The 22926-nt window shown below is 40.3% G+C and overlaps 1 protein-coding gene across 9 annotated transcripts in view; it reads left to right on the top strand.

Annotated features, from left to right (window-relative positions):
• The window catches only part of NCOA2 (nuclear receptor coactivator 2), a 290646-nt gene that overhangs the window by 137211 nt on the left and 130509 nt on the right, over positions 1–22926 (top strand). The window lies entirely within an intron of this gene.

The raw sequence follows: 22926 nt of genomic DNA, 5'->3' as shown, positions 1-22926 counted from the left end.
GACATCTAAGAACTTATAATCATCGTGCTGGGCCACTTTCAACTTTATCATTTACTTAGGCTATGATAAGTATGTGGAAAGCAATAATCATGATGTACAAAGAACGTAGTAGTTTTTTACATTTGTGTCCTCAGTTCCTGATACATTTCTTGGCACATATCAAATGATTAATAAATATGTACAGGTTGACTGAAAGATGCATTCAGTTTAGTTTGATGATTTCTGGGCATTGGGAAAGGGGAGAGGGCTCTGTCTTTTTCTTTTTCTTTTTTTTTTTTTTTAAGTAGACTCCATGCCCAATGTGGGGCTTGAACTCACATGCCCAAGATCACGAGTCGCATGCTTTATTCACTGAGCCAGCCACACACTCTGGGAAATGTCTCTTGCGTGAAGGATTTAGGGAAGACTTCACAAGGAGGCCATTGAGAGGATAAACGTTAGAGGATCTGTAGACTTAGCTATGCATGAATGGCTGGGGACAGGAAAATTGAAGGGAAGGAATGTGTGAGCAGTGAACAAGGTGACCACAGGAAAGTGCCAGGCCAAGTCTGAGAATACTGCATACTCCTCTTTGGCCAGAACTGAGACCGCAGAGCTAGGGGACTGCAGATTTGGTGGGCAAATCTGGAAAACTAGTTAGATTGCCAGGCTCCTGAATGCATGATTCCTATTTGATCTCACAGAGAGTAAGAATAAGGAAAGGAAGGAGACCTTACGAATACTGAGTCCTACCATGTGTTAAGAAGTATGGTAGTCAATTACAATTATCACACTTAATTCTCACGCCAGTACTCTATGGTCACTTCCATCCCATGTTAAACATAAGGGAACTCTGGTGACAAAATTTGGTCCTGACCCATACGGTAAGTTGAGGAAGGGAGAAAGCTGACATGGGGAGAGGTTCCCCGCGAGGCCTGCTAACTAGAGAAGGAAATCCCAGTAGTTGCAGAGGGATTGGAGAGAAGCTGCAGAGGTAGAATCTAAAGACCTTGGGCACTGACTGGGTTTGAAGACGGAGGGAGAAACAAGAGTTAGAAGAGCTTGCTGGGCAACAGTGCGCATGAAGCGGCAGGTGTGGGAAGAGGGTTTCCTCAGAAAGGTGATGAGCTCCATTTCAGATGCAGCTAGGGACAGATGTCTGTGAGCGGCCCAAAGCCCGGCAGTGGGGCACAGGGGACATCACGAGGCTGCAAGTATACGTGGAGTCCCGCATATACAGATGAGATCATTGAAATTGCATCAGCAGGTGAGATCTGCAGGGAGTGGTTTTATAGGGAGAGGAAAAGCAAGGATGTCATTCAAGTAATGCCCATAGTTGGGTTTTTGCTTTTTCCTTCCTCCCTCCCTCCCTTCCTCCCTCCCTCCTTTCCTCTCTCCCTCCCTCCCTCTTTTCCTCTCTCCCTCCCTCCCTCCCTTCTTCTCTCTCTCCCTCCCTTCCTCCCTCCCTCCCATCCATCCATCCATCCATCCATCCATCCATCCATCCTTCCTTCCTTCCTTGTTTCCTCCCTCCCTTTCGCTCGTGGCAGGGGGAAGTGGACCCAGCGCAAGTGAGGAAGATAGGACGAGAAGCTTGACCATGCAGTGTCACCACGGGACAGTGTTGAAACCATGGGACAGTGTTGAAAACCACGTTCTGATAGAGGCCAAATTGCACAAGGCTTGAAGGAAATGGCGAGAAAACAGGGCTTCTTTGTGATTCTCAGGAAGGCCAAGTGATCCTGTGGCATATTTAGAAAAGCCATGGGGGCGCTTTGGGCTGTCACAGTGATTGGAGGCACACTTCTTGTCTGAAAGCGTAGCAAGGAGCAGGACAGTCCCAGGCTGCTCCACCTGAGGTGGTTAAAACATACCCTCTTTTCTAGTCCCCCTGCATTCTTCTTTTCCTCCTCAGCACTTATGAGCATCTTACATATTGTAAGTTTTACTTCCTTATCTTGTTTATTGCCCATCTCTAGATCGTAGGTCAGGGGGTAGAATTTTGCGTCTGACTGGTTCACTGCTGTATCCACAGTGCCCCCCACATAGTAAGGCCCTCAGTGAATAGTTGACGAGTAGATGTCTGGAAATCATAGTGATTTGTGTCGCAGTTCTTGCCCGCTCTTCATACCGTAAACTAGTTGAATGGAGCTGAACGATCTCTGTGTCCCTAACAATGCTGTGCATAGCGCAGCTGATGTATCAACTTTTATTTATAGCAGCAGCCCAATGGGGAGAAACTAGGGGTTCGGATCTCAGTGGGGCTGAGTTAGAATTTTTGTTCTTCCTAATGTGACTCTAATTGTTAAACTACCAAACCTTTCTCTAAGCCTCATTTTCCTTAGCTGTACAATAGGGATAAATTAGTACTTATAGCGTTGTCGAAAGGATTAAAGATCTAATGCACGTCAGAGTGCCTGGCAGATAGTTGGCACCCGATACGTAACACATGTTTTGCAGTCTTTCTATGGTTTAACCTTAAATGTTGCTTCACCTCACTGGCGTTCAGTTTGTTTCATCTCTAAAAGGGGAAGATCAAACCAGCCTCACGTGGTTGGTATCTGGAGGAACCAGTGAGACACTACACGCAAAATACCCGCATAGTGCCTCCTGCATTGGTGGCAGTCATTAAGCATGTGTGCCTTGACTCTTTTTGCGTATGAATGTAGTGGTTAAGAGCACAGACTCTGGACCCAGACTCCACAGATGCAATTCCTGGCCCTTTTACTTATGAGCTCTTCTTGACCTCTCTGCGCCTCAGTTTCCTGTAAATTGGGAGGAATAATAGTGCCTAGCCCCATGGGATTGTTGTGAGGAAAATAGATATAAACATCAATAGAAAGCTTGGACCGGGGCACCGGGGTGGCTCAGTCAGTTAAGTGTCTGACTTCGGAACAGGTCGTGATCTCATGGTCCGTGAGTTCTAGCCCCACGTCGGGCTCTGTGCTGACAGCTCAGAGCCTGACGCCTGCTTCAGATTCTGTGTCTCCCTCTCTCTGCCCCTTCCCCACTTGAGCTCTGTCTCTCTAAAAAAAATAAACATTAAAAATAAATAAATAAATAAATAAATAAATAGGGGCACCTGGGTGGCTCAGTTGGTTAAGTGTCTGACTTTGGCTCAGGTCATGATCTTGTGGTTCGTCGGTTTGAGCCCCGCGTCAGGTTCTGTGCTCAGAGCCTGTGTTCTCCAGATCAGAGCCTGGAGCCTGCTTCAGATTCTGTGTCTCCCTCTCTCTCTGCCCCTCCCTGCTTGCACACTCGTGCTCTCTCTGTCTCTCAAAAATAAATAAAGATTTAAGAAAATTAAAAAATAAAAGCTTAGACCTGTACCTGACACATGGTAAGCACTAGATGTCCTTGATTTTTTTAAATGTGTCTTTATTGCTTTTCCCCCTCTCTTTAGTCTATTAAATAGTTTTAACCTGATGTAGTCTAAGTAGAATATCTTGCTTATAAAGAATGGGATCCCTTCATAATGAAATTGGCCATGTGTGTGGGGGGGAATATCATAAGACATCAAAACCAGTAAAACTACCTCTTCATGATTTGACCTGTCTGGATAACGTAGCCGTGGTGTTGAATCTTTCATATACAATAAAAAAGCTAAACCTTGGCTCTGATTCTGGTCAAGTTCTACTCAGGAGCAGTGGCAGGCTGGTTTAGATCTCATCTCTGAAAAACTTTTTTGTCACTTGCGAATTTGCCTCCATTTCTCTGCCCCCTGTTCTGCCAGCTGGTTTCCAGGAATGGTGGGGAATGCAGTTTGAGTAGAACCCAGGAGGAAGCAGCAAAATTGGAAGGACAGGTGGTGAGTAGTTGGCCAATCTGGAAACCTTTCCTCTCCTGCTGAGGAAGATTTTCATTTACCAGCAAAGCATTTTTCTAACGGAATTCCAAGAACATATCCCAAATTGTACCCCTCGCTTCTTCAATCCCATCAAGGATAAAAGCTCTATCTTCAAAGAACTACAGAGTTTATTATGTCACTGTGAGCGTGGCCGGGTCTTTATTCATGTCTGAAACAGGCTTACGAAAAGAGAGATGGCTCCTTCCAAATAGCAGATTCCGTTTCCATTCACGTAGCAGGCTACTGTTGAAAACCCGTTGTGTTGTGTTGATATCCTCTCTCCCTTAACGGAGGCTCTACTCGATCTTCCCAGTCTGTGATTCTTGGCCGCCCCAGATCTCTCTCCCATTCTCACCCTGGGGTTGGGATGGCAAGCAGTCTTCATCTCTGGTGCCAGCTCCTATTGATTATAGTGATTGCCTGGAGTGCTGTGTTGAGAAGAATCGAGAGGCCACATACAGGCTCAGAAGTGATTAATTAGCAGTGTCTGCTGTGCAACGGGAGAAGGGGTAACTAAGCGTGTGTTGTGCGTTTGCCAGACTTTGTGGATTCCATGATAGGGTTCAGCCTTGAGAGACTCAAAGTCTCATTTTACGTTTCAGCGGTTTTGTCTTTGATTTAGTATGTATCAATTACTTTATCGTATAGTAAAATAGAGAAATAAATAGAAACAATAGAATCGCGTATTAGCCAGGATCATATACAGTTAGGTATGTGTGCTCTTTCATTGCTTGCTTAAGGAGGATCTTAGATACCTAACTTACTCTTAGTTCTCTCACTTCTAAAATACGTAAATTGTTTTCTAACCTTTTTGTTGAAGTTCTCTTGCTTGGTTCACACACAGTTTCATCTTCCATTTTGTAACTTTTGTACTAAACTTTGCTGCTAACTCTACTGACTGGACTACTAATAAGTTAACAGGAATCGCTTGAAACCTTGGGCACAGAGCAGGCAGCTATACAGACCTGAGGGTTATAGTCATTATAGAACAGACCAGACATCTCATTCCCAAAGGAACAGTCCCGTGTGTACGTTGTCCTTTGGCTCACCTCCTTAGAGGCCAGAGATAATTTTGCTCTAACCACTGAGGTCTGAAGGTATTACTTCTGTTTTATATTGTTCTCTTGTTATGAGTCAGGGTAAATCTTTTCTTTTTTGGCAGCTGACAAAGAATACTCTTTCATTGAGGCAGTAATGGCAATGTCGAAAATATGCACAAAGCTCCAAATAGGAGGACATTTTTTGCATTTTCTAACTCAAGTATGGATAGATTGGCCTTTTTTAGAAAACTGTGGTAAGATATACATAACAAAATTACCATTTTCCCAATGTTAAGGGTAGAGTTCTGTGGCATTAAGTACATTCACATCCCCAATATCCATCTCCAGAACTTTTTTGTCTTCCTCAGTTGAAAGTGTGTACCCATTAAACATGGTCTCCCCATTCCTTCTCCCCTTCATTCTCTGGCAACCACCATTCTACTTTCGGTCTCTGTGAATTTGACTGTTCTAGGGAGCTCATGTAGAGGTTCCAGTCTCTAGTTACTGGTTTCACTTAGCATGTCTTTAGGGTTCATGCATCTTGCAGCAGGTGTCCACATTTACTCCCTTTTTATAGCTGAATAATACTTCATTGAATGTATATACCACATTTCATTTATCCATTTATTTGTCAGTGGACACTTGGGTTGTCTCCAACTTAGCACAGCGATTGTGGATCATTCCACCACCGTAGCGATTGTGGATAATGGCTGCGATGGACATAGGTGTACAAATATTTATTCAAGTCCCTGCTTTCAGTTTTTTTGGGTATATAGCCAGAAGTGGAATTGCCCCAGAAGTCATATGGTAATTTTATGTTTAATTTTTTTGAGGAATCACCATACAGTTTTCCACAGTGACTGTACAATTTTATATGCCACCAGAAATGCACGGGGGTTCCAATTGCTCCACAAAATCCTTGCCAATACTTGTTTTCTAGTTTTTTGATCGTAGCCATCCTACCAGATGTAAAGTGGTATCTTGTGGTTTTGATTTGCATTTCCCTAATGACTAATGAGGTGAGTTTTTTTTTTTTTTTAACGTGTTTATTGGCCATTTGTATATCTTCTTTGGAGAAGCGTCTCTTCAAGTCCTTGGCCCAGTTTTTAAGTCAAATTATTTATTTTTGTTGTTGTGTTGTTGGCATTCTTTGTATATACTGGATATTGATCTCTTATCAAATATATGATTTGCAAATATTCTTTCCCATTCCATAGGTTGCCTTTTTATTGTTGATAGTATCTTTTGATGCACAGAAGTTTTTAATTTTGATGGAAGCCTGACTTACTATTTTTTTCTTTTGTTACATGTGCTTTTGATGTTCTATACAAGAAATCATTACTAAATCCAATGTCATAAAGCTTTCCCCTTGTGTTTTCTTGTAAGACTTTTATAGTTTGAGCTCTTATGTTTAGGTCTTTGATCTACTCTGAGTTAATTTTTGTATATGTAAGCTAAGAGTCCAGTATCATTTTTTTTTCCTGTGGATATCCAGTTTTCCCAGAAGCATTTGCTGAGAAGACGAATGTAAAGACCCCTTTCAGTGGTCTTGGGACCTTTGTCAAAAACCATTTGACCATATATATGAAGGTTTATTTATGGGCTATACTAGAGTTTTAAGGGTTAGGTATCTTAGCTTAAATCTAGTCTTATTATTTCTTACTGATAGTATTTCTACGATTTCCTAACTACTCTCTCTAACTGGTACCATTTCTTTAAGTCCATACCTATGGACCTATTTAAACAAACAAACAAACAAACAAACAAACACACATGTTATTCACCTGCTCAGAACCATTCCCTGCAGGATGAATTTCAGCCTCCTTAGCTTTGCAGACAAAGCTCCTCCTAGCCTGGTGCATGTCCACCTTTCCAGTCTTGTTTCCACCACCTTCTTTTTAGGACCCTTTTACTGTGGTCCTGGGAATTTCCTAGTGAGAGATTTGCTCTCGTGCTCCCCTACTTACCCACCATTTCTCCCCTTCCTCACAGACGTGATACAGTCTTGCTTCTACTGCTGTTCTCTGAAATCTTTCTTGGCCCTTCCTTTCCAAAGTTAGGCATTCTCCCTCCTTGCTCCTCTAACAGCCCAGACCTTGAGACGGCATTTTTGATCACATTTTATAAGTTTTACCTACTTCTTTATTTGCCCTCCTTGATTATAGGTGTCTTGAGGGGAGGGAGTCTGTCCTATTCATCTTTGTATTCCCATCTCCTGACTTAGAGCCTTACATGACGTTGATACTCGATAAACATTTGTTGGATGAAATGAATTAAAGCTAAAAAAGGAAAACCATGAAGAAGAGAAAGACATCAAATCAGGTATCAAAAATGTTTTTCCTTTCTTATAAACTATTGCTGTGGCCTGTGAGCTGTAAGGAAAGGTTTCTTTTTTCCCCTAATGATATTTTCCCTCTTTTCCCATACTTGCAACCATGGTCGCAATTATTATTACCCTCTTCCAAACAAGAATAAATAATCGTAATGATATTTTGAGAGGAAGGAGAGAATAAGAAGGCAGAAAGAGAAAGAGCCAGGGTGAGGGGAGGGTGAAAGAAATCATCCACCTCCAAAGCGTTCACAAGTGATACTTGAAGTTGGGTCAGAATTGGCTCGAGGCGCTGAGATACAGCGATAAACTGTGAGAGATGCAGTCTTGTAGAGAGACACAAAACACATGCTCCTCAGCACCTTTTGTCACAAGTGCCTCTTATGCCTGTGGAAATTTGGAATAGATGAATACTTAAGTATTTGCCTCAGAATATGGCATCTCCACAAAGAGAAGCTTTCTGTCGAACTTTGATGGTTCTGTGTGTACGGCCAAGTGTGTGAATAAATGAAAAATTTTAGTCAGATCTTAGTTAAAACAGGGTGTCGAGAAAAAACACCATAGTCGTCTTATCGTTTACCTGTGTAATGTTCCTTTATGAGACGGTGAGAGTGGTGAGACACAATCTTCCAGTGTTCTGTGTGTGTGTGTGTGTGTGTGTGTGTGTGTGTGTGTGTGTGTGATTGACATGTTCTCTTGGCTTTGTTTGGGAGAAGTGAATCCAGAGAGGAGCCAGAGACTAGCAGAGCCACAAAAGCAAATCTGGTTAATCCACAAGAGTTAAGGAAGACAAGAAGGTTTGTAAGGCTGTTAGCCATCAAACTCCAAGGAAGTGTTCTTGCTCCTGTTTTATATCCCTGCAACCCTAGTCCTCTCTAACATTTTGAAGAAGCAGTATGGTCTAGGCTCAGCCTTTGGTTATTCGGTTACTTTTTGGACTCTTAATGTAAGAGCTGGGGAAGTTTTCTCCCTCAGTATTTTGTCAGTGATTCTAAAGTTAAATGCTTGAAAAAGTCTACTGGAGACTATAGAGTTCCCCCAGTTGGGAATTTGAAATGGAGGACTTCAAGAGTCCCAACATTGGATGGCTCTCACATCCTTTTTAGTCCCAAGATTTGACAAACGTAAATGGTCGTTGATGCACCAGAACATTTTAGAGAGTAACATCAATCTCAGAGGGATGGATTCATCGAGGAATCAAATTCCTGAGATACACGATCTGCCTTCTGAGCACTAGGTGTTTTTGGAAGCCGGGGATATAAAAAGTATAATCCCTGATAGGCCGCGAGGGTTCTCGTTAATTCTGGCTAACAGATCACCTCAGAATTTCAGTTGTAATCTAGTGGCGGCACTCAGTGACTTCACAGAATAAACTCACCTTTTAAAGGCGACTCACTTCAGAGGGGTTTACATATGTGCTAATTGGGAAGACTCTGATTCAGTAGTTGAAGCCTCTGAAATCCTTGGATGAAGTACAAATGCTGAGACGGGAGTATAGTGTGCTATTTGTATATTATTTCATTCCATGAAGTGGTAACTTGGCAGAGTCATATTTAGAAGTGATTGCGCTCCGTCGTCCTTCTCCTCAGCTCTCTTTTGTGTGGGTATAATCGACTGCAGTAGTATCAGAGACATTTATGCACTGCTGTTTGCATAAGGCTTTTATTGGAAATAACCCAACAAAATAGCACTCACTGCTAGCTTAGCACAGTTGGGCCTTCTCGAAGGCTCGTTTTCCTACATGTCAAAAGAACGAAATCTTCAGTTAACGTTAGTAGGATGATAGCCACAGGCCAGCATATCCACAGATAGGCCTTTCCTTTAGCACGGCCTCACTTCTTGAAGAAAGGAGGTCAGAGGTCCAGTGATAGAGTTCTGTGGGCATGCATGTCTAACGAAAATAGCCAATTCAAACAGACATTACTTTTTTTTCCACTTTATTATCTTATTGTTTATGAATCTTATTCCTCACTGCAGTAAAAATATATTTAAAAGATACGTTATTCCATGATACCTGATGTTTTCAAAATCTGACGTAGAGAATTACAGTGCTAGTGGGTTTATGAATTAATGTTATAGATGACTTTGTTCGTACTGGGCAACTTGTTAAATGTGACATCTTCAGAGTTTATTTTCATTTTTAAATGTATGAATAAATAAAATATATGATAACAGTGTATCAAGACAACTTCGTTGATTAGCGATTTGCCATTTTGGGGTACAGCACACTCAATTTATTTTGGGGAGTTTGTATTACGGAAATTGAGAACAGTATTATAAGCCCCCATGTACCCTTTACCCAGCTTTGGAAGCTATCAATAGTTTAAAACTAATTTAAGTAATTCAGTAACTTCGTAATTTTAAAATAATGAGATCAGCATTACTAAAAGTTTGGAAATTACAGTGAAAATCACCCGTGGTCCCATACACCTGACCCGACTCTTAACACTTTATGTATTCTCTTCTTCTTTCCTCAAAGTGATAACTGATACTATTTCCCTCTCCTTTTTGCTAAACATAATCAAACTAAGAGCTAGTAATAGCTACCATTGATTGATGCCCTCCTCTGCCACGCACTGGGCTAGTGGCCTTCAAAATAATTCAGAGTCTGTATACAGGCCTTGTGTTGCTGCCCCCCCCCCCAACCCCATTTACAGATATGAACCTGACTCAGAGTTTGAGTAACTTGCCAGAGAATCCTATATGGATTCACACTAAAGTGTCACCCCAGGGCTATACTCTTTCCTTCTGGTAAAGGGACCCTCTTCAAAAGTATATTTTCATCTTGTGACGTCATTACCTTTAAAAGGAAAAAGAAATGTCAGTACAGAAATCAGACCACATAATCTGTAGAAGCAGTACTGGGAGAGTTGGTGCTGGGGCTTTAAAGGAATAAAACGTCCCGCCCTGTGGTGTTTATGCTGCAGTGCGGCTGAACCTAACCCCTATGAGACACAAACGTAGAACACAAAACAAGACTTACTGTGGTATTATTAGCTGTAAATGCTGTAAAAACTCCACAGAGAAGGAGATGGATGAGGATTACGCCCCATCTGTAGAGAAGGCTGCTAACAGATTTAGGATTCCAGCTAAAATTTAAAGCCAGACGACGCCACATGTTGGTGAGGATGTGGACACCCAGAGCTCTCGTGCATGGCTGGTAGGAATGTAAAGTGGTGAGAAGCTGCTTTGGAAAACAGTTTGACAGTTTCTTACAAAAATCTGTTTGTCTGTAAGCTAGCAGTTCCAATCCTAGGTATTTACCTCTAAGAAATGAAAATGCGTGTCTGGTAAAAGACACGTATGTGCGTCTTGGCAGCCGCGTGTACGTAGTAAGTCCCTATTCGTTTTCTTTTGCTGTGTGACAAATTACCGTAAACAAACTACCCCCATTTATCAGCTCACCATTCTATAGATCAGAGATTCAGCGCAGCGTGGCTGGGTTCTATGCTCAGGCTGATCACAAGGCTGGAATGAAGGTGTCAGCGAGAATGAGTTCTCATCCAGAGGCCCTGGGGAGGAAATAGCCACTTTCAGCTCGTTCTTCCTGGCAGAGTTCAGTGTCTTGCGGCTGTGGGACTGAGGTCCTGTTTCCTTGCTGGGTGTTTCCTGGGTGCCACTCTCGGTTGCATCCCTTGACGCGTGGCCCCCTCCGTCTTCACGTCGGCGATGGCGCATCGGATCCTTTCTGCGCCTCCCGTTTCTGACGTTGGCTGCTGTCAGCTGGAGAAAAGCCGTTATGGTTAGGCCAGGCCCACCTCAGTAACCTCCCTGTCTTAACGTCAGTGGCGCCATATGCTGCAGCCTAGTTGCCGGGGTGAAAATGCACCACGTGTGCGCTTGCGGCTGTGCAGGGTGCGTGCACCAGGGGTGCTGGAATCTTGCAGAACCATCCTAGAATCCTTTTTACCACAAGCCCCGAAGAGGAAATAACCCAGGTCCCCATGAAGAGGAAAATGCATAAACTCTGGCATGTTGCTACGGTGGAATATCCTTAGCACTGAAATGGGACAAGTTATTAATATATGCAGTAACACGGATGGGTCTCAAAAACTTTGTGCTGAAAGAAGCATAAAGAGTACTTATTGTATGATCCCATTTATTTGAAGTTCTAGAAAAAGCAAAACTAATCTGTAATAATAGAAAATGAGATTGGTGATGGTTGACCGGGGATGCGGAGAAAGAGATTGCCTGAGAATGGGCACAAGAGAACTGTTCAGGGGCGATCAAAGTGTTTTACATCTTGATAGGAATGTGGATTACATAGGTGCTCTCGTTTGTCAGAACTCTCGAACTTCATTCTTAAGATCTGTTTATTGCATTGAACGTAAATTTCACCCCATTTTGTAAAAACTAAAATGTTACTGAATCCTTGTTTTACCTCTCACCAGACTTTTGGTTTAAGAATGAACCACCGTTATGTACCACCATCAGAAAACATTAAAGCTAGAAACAACTCGACAAACTATCTAGTCTAATTCCCTTTTAAACACTACTGCCTTGGTGATGAAAAAAGTTTAGAAGTCGCTAATGATAAAATCTGCCGCATCCACCTTCTGCACTCAGGAGGGGAGTTAGAAAATTTTACCTATTTGTGCTTGCCAGCAGAAAATATGACAGAGGGACAGATTTGCTAACAGCAATACATCTTGAAGCATAAGCACAGAATCTGGATCGAGACATTTTACTTAGATGTGTTTGGCAGGAGACATTTTCTTACTGCTGCTGATTTGATCGGGGAATCATAGCATTTTGCTGTTGCCCATGATTTGGCTGAGAAGTAATTTGTAAAAACTCCATTGTAGCTCATAAAGGACAGACACATGGTGTTAGTTTCAGAGTGTCTGCGACCTCACCCTGCCTCCATAGAAATGATTTGTAAGGTAACCAAAGATTTGATAACGTGAACAGGAAAAGGACCTACATAGGTAGATGCATTTTACAAAACTGCCCCCTGCAGTTTTTATGCTGTTTCAAAAGGTTTCTCTCATTATCTACTATGAGATTAATTTCCTATGATACATTAATTTCCTGTGATGACTTAGCTGATTGTTGACTTTAGATTTTAAGTGCATAATGAAAACGTTTAGGTATCTGTTAAAATCATTATAACTTTTGAAGCATTTTTAACAATTCCTTTAGCTCTCTTAAAAATTCTGAACTGTGCTTTGGCTTTTTTGTGATCAGGTGTTACTGTGTGCCAGCATTTAAAATTTTTAAATTTGTTTTTATTTTCCAATTGAATTTCTTCACAGGGGTCCTCAGGAAGCTTATGTTCCTTGACTCCTCTGTAATCATTTTAGGCTCTGTAAGTTGTTAGGGCAGGCTTCCAGAGTGGTGATGGTTCCTTTCAGTGAGGTAGAGAGAATTAATAAACAACCCCTCCATCCTCCCCAAGTTATTTACATGTTAAGCGGGTAATATAATTAGAGTAAACTAAGAGCGTCAGAATTAGAATTATCAAATTCTTTGAGTTCTGAGAAATTAGAGTTCTTCTTACAGGTAACTTTCATGTGATAATCCTTCTATGTAGTTGTGTCTGTAACAGTTCTTGCTTTTTCTCTGTTAAAGAATATAATTTTGGCTTGGTTTACTTATGAATAATGCAGTTTATGTAAAATGATTTTGTGAGATGAAAGCTCTTTGTTTTGATCTCCAGGTATTAAAATAATTATTCTTTAAAACATCTGTACCCAAAAAGACAAGAACTGTATGATTCTACTTATATGAGGTGTTGGAAGGAGTTAAATTCATAGAAACAAAATAGGTGGTGGTCTTTAGGAGCTGGGGGGAAAGGGGAATTGGGGAGCTGTTTAATGGGCATTAGGGTTTTAGTTTTGCAAGACAAAAATGTTGGGGAGATCTGTTGCAAAACAGTGTTATCATGACTGAACTGTATGCTTTAAGATGGTTAAGGTGGTAACTTTTATGTGTATTCTACCGTAAAGAAAAAATGAGGCTGTGTACGTTTTATGCCACACTTATGGTGAGCACTGAGTAATGTATAGAATTGAATCGTCTGTTGTATACCTGAAACTAATATAACCTAGTATGTTAGTCATACTTCAGTTTTTAAAAATCCATGTTTTCTGTTTTTGAGATGAGAAAACCAAGGCAATAATTATAACTAAGGAATATAAAATATAACTTAATCTATTGACCTCAGTTTAACACATTCTTTCAGCCTCGTCGTGTGTAGTGTATGTGTGTCTGTCTTCCTCTTGTATGTTGTGCTTCAGTGTGGTTCTTTTCTGGGGCAAACCCTTACTTACCCTGTGTCTTTCTTTTTCTGACTTCTCAACGCATTCTTACGTTTAAATTCCTTCCCCAAATTGCCTGACTGGTATATTTTTAAAAATTTTAATAAGAAACAAATCATAACTGAAATGAAGTAGGTATATAATGTAAGTTGCTGCCTCTGCCTAGTATTTTAACCTGTTACTAGGGACATTTAAAAATCATTATGGAGCAACCACTGTGTGTCAGGCACTGTGCTGGTGTTTCCCCATACGTGTTTTGAGAGCTGATTGTTTGTTTTAAATAGATCAAACTGGCCAGACTGAAAGGAACTTTTGATTATTATTTTTTAAGATGGTCTTGGCCATGGGAAGATTTTTCTTCTTGGAACAACTTATAAATCATTTAATGAGGATATGTTCCTAACAAGAGGACATTCGGTGTCAAAAAGTGTACTTATGTGCGTTCTACCACTACAGGGAACTAATTTCCAATATGCAGATACCTGTAATGTCTCCAAAGTTTTTGTTATGCCAGAGCTATCAGATTTGTATCACTGGGAGCAAAGCTCCAGAGAACGAGAGAGCACACGTTTTCTTCTACCTGCTCCGCTTTATATTACTGTTCATAGGGGGCTGTGGGTGGCCAGCATGCTGCATCTTACTGAGTGGAAGACCATGCATCAGAATGTTTGTTTTAAGCAGTTATTTTTAGCAGCAGAGTTAGAAATTGTTAGCATTTTCATTTTAGGATATACTCTTTTATTTGTTTTGGTAATTCCCAGGAGAGTAAATGATTTTAGGCATGTGTATTGAATGCACGTGTGCATTATGCCCGCGCGCGCGCGCGTGTGTGTGTGTGTGTGTGTGTGTATGTGTGCGTGAGAGAGAGAGAGGGGGGGGGGGGGAGAGAGAGAGAGAGAAGAGAGAGAAAGAGAAGAAGAAAAAGACTTCCCTTAATAACCGGAGGGGTAGAGGCTTACTCAGTCTATTATCATAAAGCTCTGCTAATGTAGCTTCTGAGTCATGTGACTGCAGAAAAGGCTATTATCTCAATGAAAAGGAAACCGGTTTTTAGAGCAAGCAATAGAATAGAAGCAGGAAGAATTTTCGAGTGTTCCACCATGCTGGATTGTCAAAGGGGGATCTGTCTGATCAGCAGCTAAAAAAGGATTTGTGAGGCTAGTTTGTCCGCTATCGTTGGCAACAAATGATAGAGGAGATGAGCGGCAGGGCGCCCAGCATGTGCTTAGGTTCACATCCAGGCTTACGGTTGGTTTGGGTTAATAGAGGAGATTTCTCTCTGAGGCAATACGTTGATTGCTAATTGTGGGGTTTTCTGTTTTTTTTTGTGTGGTGTTTGGAAGAGTAATGTATGGTATTTTTATTTACATCACTGGTGAAGATAAAGACAAGCTCCTGAGCTCTGGTTTGAACTGCAGAGGCTGTGGACAATGACAAGGTGTGTTTCACAAGTGCTCTGACTTAATATTTGGTAATGTTCTTCGAATTCTGTGTGCTTGTGGATTGGATGTGCGTGTTGTCCAAGAGAGAACCGAGCATGACAACCAGGCAGTGATAATGTTCTCAGGAACAAATAGATACAATGCCATCCATCCAAATCGATTCCTTCGTGGTCCTTATTTCTTTTGTGTTTATTTAATGATTAAAGGCTTCTTGCAGTTACTTTATGTGGCCACATACAGTCTCATGCTTGTGTTAGGAAATATTTTGATAGGCATTGTAAGAAGAATTCAATACAAATCTTAATCACTAAGGAAAAAATATAAGCTTTATTTTTGTATCTCTGTGGGGTTTTTTTTTTACAATATCCTTTTGTAATTCAAGCTTGAAAGAGAGCTCTGCAGTGAAATTGAAATTATTTAATTTTTGGTTAGGTAATAAAGCTTTCCTTCTTGGCTGAGGCCTCGAATGAATGATTTTTTTATTTTATATAGTACCTAACTTTCTCTGATTTATTACATCCTTATGCTGCTACTTGCAGAAAGCTAAAAACATTCAGTTCATCTTCAGATGGTGCTTGTCCACTTTTTCTCATGCTAATTCTATTAATTCCCTTAGCAGTCTATACCTTATTCTTAACCTTGGAAGACGTAGCACTTAAAAATCTGAGATTGGGGAAAGATAATCATGAGCTTTATCTGAAAAAGGTTAACTATTATACATTGTGTACCTGAGGAATGAATTCACTAATATGTTTTTATATAACCTCTAAGCCAGATATGTTCAACTTAGGCTACCTGTTTCCACCTCACATATTTTGAAACTAAACTGTATTGTACATATCTTCTTTTTGAAATTGACATTGAGAAGGTAAGAAGTCTATCAGGCTGTTATGCACTGTATAGACAGTTTACAAAGAATCAAATTATTTTATCTTTTGTAGTAAAAAATGGTGAGAACAACTCAAACAATTTTTAATGATAAGGGCAGGAGATTCTCTTCCTTTTAATATCTACAAACCGTATCTTAGTACAATAGAGTTTAATAAATCATTCATCTTATTGAGATTTTCTTTTAGAAGAGACACTGATAGTTTAGTCTATCTACATGAAAAGCTTGGTTCAGATAAACAGCTAATTAACTGTGGTTTTGATCATTCTGGAATTTTTTTTAATCATAGGACTCTCCCACATTCTTGTGAATAGCTGTAAGAAGGAGTTACATACTGGTTTCAGTGCAAAAGTCACTAGCATCATATGTTAAAATTTTTGAATAGTAAAATTTTTATAGCCAGATTGATTGAGGTTTCTTTGTTTTTGCTTTTGAATTTTATTTTGTTGCCTTACCTGCCTTTAAAATGAGGGAAGGATTTTGGAAGAATTCAAGGTGTTTTTACTGAGCACCTGCCGTTATTACAAGATACTCACTCTATGAAACACGATGAGAAAACAAACGCAAATAAAATATTGAAACCAAAAAGATAACTTACAGCTGGCACTGGAACCCAGCCTCAATAAACGTAATTATTCTTACATCTTATAGGAATTTTCAATTGTTAAAGGGAGGTTTTTGTAAAACTAGTTTGGCCAATCAGAGAATACATTCCTGATAACTTTGCAACTTTTCACATGAGTAGGTTTGAATAGTGGTTTTAACTAGTCTCCATTTGTGCCAGTTCATATTTCCTTTGTATCATGAACGAAATATGTTCATTTTATTTACAGTCTTTTAAAACTAGAATAGTTTTTGTTCCTGATGGTGGTGTTTTTCTTGTAGGATGTCAAATGCCAGTCCTTTACAATTTTAAAGTACTTTTGTGAGAGGATAAATAATATATTGTGTTATACTGCAAATATCTTTGCTTTTGGAGGTCGGGGAGTAGGAAAGAACCCCAATCTTGTTAGAGTTAAAAGACAGAAGTTTTGACGTCAGGGTAGTGTCTAAACAAGCCAGGTGACTAGCTTGCAAATCCTGCTACACTTAAGAATTCCAACCACAATAATTAACCGCAAATATTATAATCAGGTCTGATCTTGTCAGACGGAGGGGGTTTGCTTCTTGGAATGATTTTTAATTTATAGGAAAGATAGGGTAAGAAAAGATAGAATTAAAGGTGATTGTAGTATTCAGTGTTGTAAAACTCCTTGAAATATGTTCCTAAGAGTTTTTCGGGGTTTTTTTTTGAGAAATTCAGAGTTTGGGAAAATTTAGGCAAGGTTAAGGTGGTACTGGGCTGTATTTTCGTTTAATTCTTTTTGAAGCCAAGGGGATATAAAATTCATGAAGTGAAGAAGGCTGTGCAATAGCTAACAAATTGTCCCAGGGTACTTTTACAGGGTTTACTCTAAAAACGATCATTCATAAATGTTGAGAAAAGTTTTAGAATCCATTGGCTTGCCCACTTCTCTCACAGGGGTTGCAGTCCTTAACATTAGCGAGATAAGACTTGTCATTCTCCGGTGTGTAGTTAGAGTCGTAGCAGTGACTCTTTTTCACCAAGCTTCTAGTTAACATGCAGAGTTGTAACTTGTAATATGATAATCACTGATATAGCATAAATCTACATTTGCTTTAAAGATAACCTAGTTATTACTATTTATATATTTTTTAAGATTTTATGAGAAACACTGAATGCTGCAATCTTGATAGTGAATGAACTGTTCTTTAAAAGCCAGTCGAGAAATAGATTGATGTAGAAGCTAGGCATTTGGTTTCATCGTTTTAGATGTCAAATCAAATAATAATAATAAATTGGCTAGAATTAAGGATTGTAAAAGCATTCTATGAAGTTTATATTTAAAATGGATGTTTTGTGTCTGCAAATCCTTCAAGTCAAAATGAATGATAAATATGTTGAAACATTCTCAGATAACAAGAACTTTTTAAACTTTTGGTTGTTTGTTTAATTGGCCTTTCCAAAGTTTTGCTTTCCTGTTTTAGAATTTTAAGTGAGATACCCAATTTTAAGTGTTATTTTTATGTAAGTTTGTTAAAGATAATATTTTGTGGGCTTTGCTTTTATTTTCCTTGTCTTTTGATGAGGAAAATAATGTTAGCAGAACAATTTAATGGTGATTTTGTCAACCATAAAGTTAACTTTTATGTGGAGCTTATTATGTGCCAGGCACAGTTCTGAGGACCTCACGTATATTCACTTAGTTTGTATGGCAACACTGACTCTGCTCTCCTATACCTGTTTGACGGTTGAGGAAACGGAGATACAGAGAGGTAAAGTAACTTGTCCAAGCTCACACAGCTTTATAAGCAGCAGAACTGGATTCAAACACAGGTAGTTTGCCTTCAGAGTCTGTGCTTTAAATTGCTATATATCTTGGGTTCAGACGGTGCTGTTATTAGAGTCGCTGGTTTACTCCAGAGTGAGAACAGGATAAACACAGGGACAAGAAGAGAACTGTATTAAGACTGAAATGATTGTGTTTTCCAGTGTTTGCACTTTGATGAATTTTACTTCTGTTTTGTTTCAAATATGTTAAGATCAAAGCATCATTTAAATGGTGTTTGGTTTGCACAGAAAAGAAACATGTTCATGAAAAGTAACTCACGGCTAGTTCTGAAATCTGCTTTCGAGGAAGGCGGTATCAGAGAGAGCATGGATACGTGGTGGCAGAGACTGGTATGAGAAACGGACTGTGAATTACCCTGAGATGAGTGGGGCGAGGAGAAATTTCGAGTTGTTTGATCTGAAAGATGTGTATCACATATTTTCTCACTTAGCTCTTTCTCCTATTTCTTGGCAAATGGAGACCTTGCTGTTTCCAAGGTCCTTTACTCACTGCATTGCTATGGTGGAGCGTGCAGGTATAAAAACCACAGAGAATCCAAATTAAGATCCTTGTTTCAAGACACTGAGAGCAAACATCTCTGGAATATAAACCACTGACTTCAGATTTGTGTTATATCCATGCAGCTTCCCTAGAGAGGAGTTCAAGTCATTAGTCTTTCAGATAAGGACCCTTTACCCCTTATAGTTTGTCAAACTTTAATAGCTAACCCACATATCTATTTCTAGGGGTCGCTTGTTTTCGTCAGTATTCATGGTGGAAAAGATTTGACCTCACTAGATGCTTGTAATTGGATCCTTCGGAATGACGGGGAAAGTAAAGTCTGGATAGAGCACTTGTCCTTGGTCTCCCTTGATGTACCCTCCATTTTATTTCAAAAATGCAAAAAGAGCCAATTTTATTCTTGCGCTTAAATCCTCCTGTTTATTTATTTAACCACTGTTCATTGCAGGATTTTGTTAGATGCTGCACTGGTGTAGGAGAAGAGTAACTGATTGCCCCTGGGGGTGAGGAGAGGAGAAGAGATTGATCAGGGGGTGCTTAGCAGAGATGGCGAAGGTTAAGCTGATTCTCAGAAGATGGTCACCAGGCACTGGTGGATGTACAGGACGCTCCAGGCCTTTACTGCCCAACACAGAGCCACTAGCTACAAGTGGCTTTTGATCATTTGAAGTGTGGCTAGTGGGAATTGGGTGCGGAATGCACTCAGATTTTGAAGACAGTGCCAAAACCAGAATGTAAATTATCTTAGTAATTTTTCAAGTATTGACTGCGTGTTGAAAAGATACTATCTTGAATGTAATGTGTTAAAATGCAATAATTGCACAGGGGCCTTTTGACTTTCAATGTGGCTACTAGAGAATTGGTGGCTCTCGATATCTTCTCTTGACCCTGTTGCTCTGAGCCAAGAGGACAGCATACATAAAGGGAGTTACGTAGTAGCCTTTCTTCTAGATGACGCACCTGTGCCAGACGTGGGGATGCTCCAGTACAGACCCTTCCCAAGCCCGTCGTCTGCTAATCAGTAACCAGATTAGAAGTAACCAGCAATTTGAGAGTCCACATTCCTTGGTGGGGAATAAAAGGCCCCTTCATGAGCTGGCTCTGCCCTTCTAGATTCATGCCCCAAACATTCTCACCTACAGATACTCTCCCGTGTTCCACATTTAATGAACTACAGCTCATTCTCATCATTCGCAGGAGTTACGTTCTATAAAGTCATGGCAAACACTGAATCAGTGAATGCTGAGCCATTGCTCCAAGGGGAAATAGAGTAACAAGTTCTAAATCTCTGGTCACAAGGTTTTAGTTATTCAGTTAATACATACTCTTATTTTAAGTGTGTTTCTGTTAAGGACACTTTATTTAACATACAGTGTTGATTCATTAACATTGGACTTATGACCAACAGCATTGTAACTTATGCCGGAATGAAACTTCTCTAACACACACATATTTTCTCCAGAAGGCACGTCACAGCCTCTTGTGCTTAGGAACACTAGAGAGCACTTCAGCACGGTGCTTGGAGGCCATTTGAAACAGGGAAATCACCAACAAAGAGCACAAAAATGTAGGCCTGAGTATACTGCACAAAGAATACTCATTTTACAGTGTAAGAACTGAAACGAGGAGACAGTGTCACCTTGTTCAAATAGGAAGTGCTATTTGTGGAGTACCTTTAAGGAGCCAAGTATCTCAGATAATAATGACTGTTAATAAAGGCAGCTCTTTTATGAGGCAGTTTCTATATCTCATTTCATTTCCATGCAAACTTAAGAGTGATTATTATTTCTAAGTTTTACAGACATGGAAACTGAGGCTCAGAGAGGTTAAGTGCCTTTCCCAAGGTTGCACAGCGAGTAAATGGTGAAAGCAAGAGATGAGCCAGGCTTTACTGACTCTGGGGCCAAGTTAGGGGATGCAGTTAAATAAAGCTGTCATTCTCAACAGGACTTTTGTCTTTGGTGGGAGGGGTGGAGTTGTAGTTCGTGGTCTTCAAATTCCTCCTGCTTCCATGTCTGTTTGATAGCCTAAATATTGAAATCTGGAAGACCTGAGAATGTGATTTGATTCACCCTGAAGAAAGGTTGAGAACCCCTATGTATTTGTTGACTGTGGTGGCAAAGGTCCTGTCTGTCTGCTTCAACTGCTTCTGTTTCACCAGCTCATCAAACATTTCAAACACAATACGTATCTTTTCTTCTGCCTCATCACTTTGACTCATTCGTTGCTCCTTATACCTCTATTAACTTGGGGTTTCTTTCTTTGTGTCTTTTCAACTTCTCTCTGCCCACTGAACAGCTCTCGTATATTCCACAGACTAAGAATCTTTAGACTCCCCTTTCACCATTATCTTTGCCTCGATGGAACTTTTGTGCCAGATCCCTCCAGTAGACCACTGGGCAGCCTGTAGATCGGACACCTGCATCGAGTGCCAGAAAAGCTGTGTCTCATGGTGTCTCCTGTCTGAGGAGCTGCATAAAAGCTGCCTTGGAACAGCCCATTGAGGGTCCTTAGGCAGGGCTGTGGGCGTGGATTGTTAGGTCCAGAGTGGATGCAGTGGAGTCTGGTACCATGTGACATTTACTGAGAAGATCTACGGGACTCTGCGTCTTGTGTTTCTTCACATCTGAAAGTAAAAGACTGATTTAAATTCCCTGACTTTTCTACTTGGTTGTTTGTAGAGTTGAGTCTTTGATTTAGATAAGCTAGTATATATGTTTATTATCAGAGTCAACCGTTGCTGAGTTACGTACAGCTACCTCTGCCAGCGTTGAAATAGAATTTCTGCAGTGACCCAATCCAGAGGCCCCTTCTGGCTTCTCTGGCTTGATCTCTCATCACCTCCAGATTATTTCAACTCCCAGGTAACCTTAAGACAGCTGGTATTAGACTCTGGAACATAATTTTCTAATGTACTTGGTTGGATATGTTATCAGGGCACCTAGGATTAAGTAGGAGGAGAAGCAAGGTAACAGATGTAAGCAGGAAGTTATTTCTTGTACAAGAGTTATTGTGAGCAGAATGTACCAAAGTCAGAGAAATTGACCCAGCTATTGCCAGGCATGAAAAACACATGTTTCACTGGTATAGAAGGACTGAGCTACGGGTATTGAGATAAATGGGGGCACAGGTGAGCTTATGGAAGCCTGGTATAATCCTAAATGTCTAAACCACCTAAGTTCAGCATAACTTTATGGTTCAGGCAAGTAATGCACTGTATTCACTGTGGTTACAGTTGGTACCTGAAGGTTATGGGATTAGTCTGAAGGCTGGAAATGAACAGAAGCCCATATAGGTATATCATAGTGACCTGAGAACTCAAAAGGAAATTCAGGGAAAGAAAGTCCGTGTTTCCTTGATGATGCCAAGAGGAGAGAAGAAAATCTGATTTCATTCATTGCTTTGTACGGTCATCGGCTTTTGGTTCCTCTGTTGGACGTTCAATTCCCATTGGAAGTGAATATAATAATTAGCAACATGTGGTAATGCCAACCACATCTGGCAATTCTGGTGTCAACTATTTGTCCCTTTCATGGTGTTACAGATGAGGATCTCCATGGACGGACATTCTACAAACTTTGATGGTGATATGTTCTTTTTTTTTTTCTAATATTTTACCTAGACCATTTTCTTGTACCATCATTGACAACTCTCCCGTTACATATTTTGAGATAGTTATTTAATAACTTTTATTAGAGAGTGTGAAGAAGTGTGGAAAGAGCATAGAATTTGCAGTCAGAGCTTGGTTTGAAGCCTAGTGACTTAAGTTTTAAGCTTTGAGACTTTGGGTGAGTCATTTGACTTCTTCGAATCTGCTTTTTCTCTGTAAAACAGAGGGCAGTATCTGCTTTGTAAAGCCCTGGGCATTAAATAAAATAACGCAGTGCCTAGGACAGTGTGTAACATTTAATAATTACCAAACACCGAAGATACCTCTTCTCTATGAAATATACTTCCAGCACACTTGGTGTGTTTTCTTACCTATGTATGTTCCATTTCCCCAAGTAGTTTAACACACATACACCTGCTTATTTAAGTAAGTTCTTAGTATCTGTTCATTGACTAAATTCCCTGTGAACCTGTTATTCCTAACTTTGGGAGCAATATGGAATCTCATGCTTCTGCCTGAGTTGCAGGTTTTTAATTTTGCTTTTATGTTCGCAATCTAAGAGGACATTTGCTATGTTATGTGTAGCATCAGGTCATTTGGTTGATTCACATTGAA

This window comes from Felis catus, chromosome F2 (genome assembly GCF_018350175.1).
Source record: "Felis catus isolate Fca126 chromosome F2, F.catus_Fca126_mat1.0, whole genome shotgun sequence".
Taxonomy (NCBI): domain Eukaryota; kingdom Metazoa; phylum Chordata; class Mammalia; order Carnivora; family Felidae; genus Felis; species Felis catus.
Note: the sequence above shows the minus strand (reverse complement) of the source record. Positions and strands in the feature narration are given on the sequence as shown.